Source organism: Littorina saxatilis, linkage group LG2 (genome assembly GCF_037325665.1).
Source record: "Littorina saxatilis isolate snail1 linkage group LG2, US_GU_Lsax_2.0, whole genome shotgun sequence".
Taxonomy (NCBI): Eukaryota; Metazoa; Mollusca; class Gastropoda; order Littorinimorpha; family Littorinidae; genus Littorina; species Littorina saxatilis.
In genome coordinates, this window is record NC_090246.1 from 47,018,586 (window position 1) to 47,024,949 (window position 6,364).

Sequence of the window (6,364 nt, forward strand, 5' to 3'; positions counted from 1 at the left end):
GAATATGGAACGTCTATTGAATCAGGAGCAAAATATACGGGCAGGATGATGTACAGATATAATTACCGTCAGTGCTCATTTTTCAACCTTTATCTAAATGAAGAAAAAATGCATTGTAATTTCAACAACAACAAAAACGTCTTAAAAACCCACCTGGTGGGTTTGTATGCTGTTTTCTGCGTGAACCCTAGCTGCAAGAAAAGCAAATTAGGGAACTAATGTTTATGGCAGACTGGCAAAAGAGCTAAGTGCTCCCGCGCCGTGTCTATAGTTACGCTCTTTGAAGTGAAAGGCCAGAGGACCATGGACAGCGCCATGATAATGATAGAGTGTGTCACCACGCCAGAGGCAAAAGTAACAGCCCGTAAAGTGAATTAAAGGTGATTTTCTATCACTGCCAGCCAAATAGCCTGCACTATCTCTGCCTCACCTGCCCCTTAAAACCACCGGCGCAGTACGCGTCACTCTACAAATCTTATAAGAAACATTTTTGTCTTTAATTTCATTTGACCTGAAAGTGTCTGTTGTTTAAGTGCAATCACGCAAACGAAAATAGATTTTAGCGAAAATGTGACTACGTTAGGAGGAAAAAGGGTAAAAACAAAAACAAATGATTTTTTAAGCTATGTTTTACTTTAGGGGCATAATAAATGAATGTATCACGAAGAAGTAGGAGAACAAAATAAAAGGGTACCCACGTGCTCAGCGTAACGCGTCCCAGACAACTTTATTTTTTTTAACTTTTAAGCGCCATAGTCGTCTCGCTGTTACTCGCCCCAGTCATTGAAAAGTGTCTCCAACCTCTATTTTCTTGCAAAAAAGGTTATCTGAAACCAAATGTGCTTGTTTTACATGATGCTGTTCAGAAGGTTTGGATTTTAATCAAGTAACTCTTTCTTTGTTGCAGTTAAACATATCAATTTCAGATGCAACTCTGTGACTCTAAGTATGAACTCTTTAAAGACATAGCATAAACCACGCTGCTAATGCCCATGATGACAACAAACTTACAATATCGATAGGGTTCTTTCCCAATAATAGGTTTACTTTGCCATCGTTTCTTCATTAGCAAAGTAAACTCATTATTTAGAGACAGAAAAAATTAAATTGTGTTTGATGCCAGCAAAACAAAATCTCCAACAATTTCAAGCAAAGAAGCAGACACCTGAAATGAGTTACAGACATTGAAACTTCTTCCACACAAATTGATCAAAGCGGTAACTTGAGATCTCCATTCCTCTGCTGAAAATAACAACTCCGAACCCATGACAGCTGGAAAACAATTAAAGGCACAGTATAGTCCTTCTCTTGAAAAAAGTTCTGATCACTTTCTGAGAACTACCTAAGGTTTTGCGTGTGTTAACACCATCTCTGGACTTTGGCAGATATCAAAAGTCAACATTATGACTGCTTTCGAGTTTTTCTTTGTTTGGATGAATGAATTTCGAATATCGACATCAGTGGCTTTTGGTAAACGTATTGGACAAAACATTCCCACTCTGCGCAGACAATAGAAAAGCCGTGGATGTTTGGGAACTGTCCACGTGGAGAGATGGTCTTATACCAAGATAAATCTTAGCCAGTTTACACAGGAAAGACTGTGCCTTTAAGTGCAAGCTTTAACTTCTAATTCTGAACCGGCCCCCGTGGCGCAGTGGTTAGCGCATCGGGCTGCGGGCCGGGAGGTCGTGGGTTCGAATCCCATCAGGGTCATGTGGGTTTTTCGGGCTACGGTCGGCTTCTACCCAGAGTGGAAGTGCTATGGTTCCTATGGGAAGGCTGGAATCACACAGCCGAGTGTCATTCACTTAACGAATGCGACTTTGAGGGTGCTCAGGTTCTGTTTACCTGACCAACACCGCAGGTGCGGCAGTTCTCGGGCCTGGTTGACACCAGGATATATTATGACAGTAAGCGTAGAGTGCTGCCCTGTCACGTAGTCTCAAACCAAATTGGAAATCCATAGCATCATCATTATAATCATCCTCATCTCATTAATCATCCAAAATTATAAAAATGTCCTTGCTCTTGTGGCCCTTCATGCCCGGAGCTCTCATGGTGACCTTGGTCTCATTGTTCCTGTTCCATCCTTCCCTGAATAGTACTTCTGCTGTCAGTCTTCAACGTGTGACGTTCTGGGGGGACGACGGAGGGACGTGGTAGCGGTCTGCTCTCTGGAGGGGACGCTCACTTAGTCTGGCTCCGCGACTTAGCAGTCAATGTCGTTAGTAGGGGGCATAGTAGGTAGTGGGCTGAGTCCGTTAGCTCGGGACAGACCCACTACTGAACACCGTCGAAGTGACTCAGCAGAAGTGCAGTGTCAACTTCCGAGGTAGCCTACCGCAACGGCATCCCTCCCTGGAGCGGCTGTAAAATTGACAGGTCTGGCAGCGGAACGAAATTCAGATGTGGATGGAGCAGCGAATGCAGGGACGGGGCGGCGTGAGAGAACACCGGAACAAGGAACAGGTGTAAGGAAAAAAAAGAAAAAAAAAAAAAAAAAAACCCTTCTAATTCTGCCAGTATTTGTGCAGACTAACTTAACCATAACACCAGAGACACAAACAAGCAGAGAAACACACTCGCACACACACACACACACTTCAATGAATAAAAAAAAGCAACCTGGGCATGCAGACTGACTGTGATAACCCAGCGAGCCGTGAATTCTGAATAGATTCTCTCCTCTTCCCTCTGCCTCACCCCCACCCCCTCCCCCTCCTCCTCCCTGCCTTGTTTCTTTCTTTCTTGTTGATGCATACATAACTTCTTGGCTTCATTGACAAAAGCGTCAATAACCTGAACTCAGGAGGCACTTGCCTTGAGTGAGCTTTGTGACACACGCTGTATTTCACTCTTTAGTCACATGACACTTTACACTTGAAGCAAACGGGCGTGTGAGCTTATGTCAGAAGCTTTATTCGGAAGTTGGAAGCCATAGCGTTCACGGCTAGTTTGTCCACAGTACTTCTTTTCCTGACCGTGATTTACCGCGCTTTTTGGGCCACTTCTGGGCCATGCAGTGCTTCAAAGTACCACATACGCCATGTCACCATTGCCCGTCTTCTCTTCACATCCAGCACCCGTGTCACGACAGGTAAGGAAACAAGTTCAAACAATATTTGTTTCACAATTTACTCGTCACTTAGTAGCGTTTTCATTTACCTTTGAATTGTTGAATTGTTGAAATCTCGATATCTCGGTCTGCCTCGTTCATTGACAGCACGTACATAACATTATCTGAATGTCGGAAAGAGGTGACTTAGCAATCTTTTTAAAACACACATTTGTTCAATACCTCGGAGGTAATCAGTCTTGAACTTCAGCGTTTAAATTAGAGTTCAAAATCCAGTAGGGGCTACCATTATTGCGCTATATCTTCTAGAAGTTTCTTCTATCAATGCTAAGATTGACTAGTAATATTACTTGACAGAATGAACTCAAACATTGAGGATAATTAGGTCATTTGTGTCTTTAGTCGAAGAAAAGGCGTGCTTTTGGCCGCCATTTTGTCTCCCTTTAACTGTGATATTCGTTCACAAAATAGCCGCTTTGATGTTTTCCTTCTGAAATATGCCCCCCCCCATGCAAAAACAAACAAACAACAACAACAACAACACAACAACAAACAAGTCGCGTGAAGCGATATAATAACATCAAACCTAACCCTAAGTTTTGACGAAAACAGGTGGCCGTTCGTACCACTTATATCAAATTGTTTCCTTTCGTACGCGTTATGACGTTCGTGATTTTAGTTGGTGCAAATTCAATGCATCGTATGGTTCACAACGGGTCCAATATCACTCGTAGGTGTACTCTGTGCTATATGACGACCATTGGAACACACATAACCGCAATTTTTTCCCTCGACCAAGTGTCAAACATTACGCTGTACGAACGGAAACATCCGGTGTACGAACGATATAGCGTGGCTATTGAAAGTCCCACAGAGATGGTAACTTAACCCTTCATGCAGAAATAGCAAGATTTGGATTTCGGTACACAACACACTTACATTTTAAATTTAAGTCGTTTGAGCTTGTCACTAATAAAACCTTCCTTTTCAACAGACGCTGAGCAGTGTTGATGTCGCACAAGAAAGCAGCCAGGGAACTGAGGCACAACAGTGGACTGAGACTGCACGGATAAGCCAGGGAACTGAGGCACAACGCTGGACTGAGACTGCACGGATAAGCCAGGAACTGAGGCACAACAGTGGACTGAGACTGCACGGATAAGCCAGGAACTGAGGCACAACGCTGGACTGAGACTGCACGGATAAGCCAGGAACTGAGGCACAACGCTGGACTGAGACTGGACGGATAAGCCAGGAACTGAGGCACAACGCTGGACTGAGACTGCACGGACAAGCTTTGAAACGTCCACAGCACCACGCCATTTTCTGTGAAACCCTACACCTCCGGTGTATGCTTCCAAGGTGAGTTGTAACTGAAGTATTATTCTAGTATTAATCCTTTCCTTATCTATTGTTTCTCGTGCTAATTTTGGACAGCAACACTATTTAAACAAAAAGGAAAAAAAGTCAGTATAAATTTTGGTTGTGGTCGCTTTTGTGCCAAAGTCGTTCATTTGGTGATCTTAAAGGAGTATTACAATAGCTCAATCAAATGATCACCGGCACAACAATACCAAGAATGTGTTTAATTCTAGGAATATCTGCACATTTATTTATACGCGAAATTAAATGTTAACAATGTTTCCCCCTGTGGTCAGTGCACTATACAAATCGAGTGACTTCGTGCCTTTTGGGCTAACATCTGCAAAATAGCCTAAACGTGCAGTTTATTTTATTAATAACTACACTATTATTCAAATGAAATACTAAACTCCTTCTCATTTCCGTTTCAGCCACGCTCACCATTGCTGCTCCGACATTATGTCTGCTTGTGAAGAAGTCACCGCCACTGTTTGGGTCCTGCTCGCCATTGCTGTTTCCAGCACGATGACTGTGACACTGAGTCTGCTTGTGAAGAAGTCACCGCCACTATCTGGGTCCTGCACGCCATTGCTGTTTCCTGCACGATGACTGACACTGAGTCTGCTTGTGAAGGAGTCACCGCCACTATCTGGGTCCTCCACACCATTGCTGTTTCCTGCACGATGACTGTGACACTGAGTCTGCTTGTGAAGAAGTCACCGCCACTATCTGGGTCCTGCACACCATTGCTGTTTCCTGCAAAATAGCCTAAACGTGCAGTTTATTTTATTAATAACTACACTATTATTCAAATGAAATACTAAACTCCTTCTCATTTCCGTTTCAGCCACGCTCACCATTGCTGCTCCGACATTATGTCTGCTTGTGAAGAAGTCACCGCCACTGTTTGGGTCCTGCTCGCCATTGCTGTTTCCAGCACGATGACTGTGACACTGAGTCTGCTTGTGAAGAAGTCACCGCCACTATCTGGGTCCTGCACACCATTGCTGGTTCCTGCACGATGACTGACACTGAGTCTGCTTGTGAAGGAGTCACCGCCACTATCTGGGTCCTCCACACCATTGCTGTTTCCTGCACGATGACTGTGACACTGAGTCTGCTTGTGAAGAAGTCACCGCCACTATCTGGGTCCTGCACACCATTGCTGTTTCCTGCAAAATAGCCTAAACGTGCAGTTTATTTTATTAATAACTACACTATTATTCAAGTGAAATACTAAACTCCTCATTTCCGTTTCAGCCACGCTCACCATTGCTGCTCCGACATTATGTCTACTTGTGAAGAAGTCACCGCCACTGTTTGGGTCCTGCTCGCCATTGCTGTTTCCTGCACGATGACTGACACTGAGTCTGCTTGTGAAGAAGTCACCGCCATTATCTGGGTCCTGCACACCATTGCTGGTTCCTGCACGATGACTGTGACACTGAGTCTGCTTGTGAAGAAGTCACCGCCACTATCTGGGTCCTGCACGCCATTGCTGTTTTATGCACGATGATTGTGACACTGAGTCTGCTTGTGAACGTACACTACTCTGTCAAACGGGTGTTTTGCTGCACCACATATTTCTCCACTTTAACAATCTTTGGAGCTTAGTGCAATCCTACTTTGATACAGTAAACTGTGCCCCCCCCCCCCCCCCCTGGACCTCTGACGTCATGTTCAATTATTATAAGAATATCCTTAATTGTTTTATGTTATATGAAGTCTTATATCGCGCGCGTATCTCCAGACTCGGACTCAAGGCGCAGGGATCTATTTATGCCGTGTGAGATGGAATTTTTTACACAATACATCACGCATTCACATCGACCAGCAGATCGCAGCCATTTCGGCTCATATCCTACTTTTCACGGCCTATTATTCCAAGTCACACGGGTATTTTGGTGGACATTTTTTTTATCTATG

The 6,364-nt window shown here is 44.0% G+C and overlaps 1 non-coding gene across 1 annotated transcript; it reads left to right on the forward strand.

Moving 5' to 3' along the window:
• The first annotated feature begins 1,639 nt into the window (after nt 1–1,639).
• On the forward strand, nt 1,640–1,713 carry Trnar-gcg (transfer RNA arginine (anticodon GCG)). The gene has a single exon. It is a non-coding gene; the product is annotated as a tRNA-Arg (tRNA).
• The last annotated feature ends 4,651 nt before the right edge of the window (nt 1,714–6,364 follow it).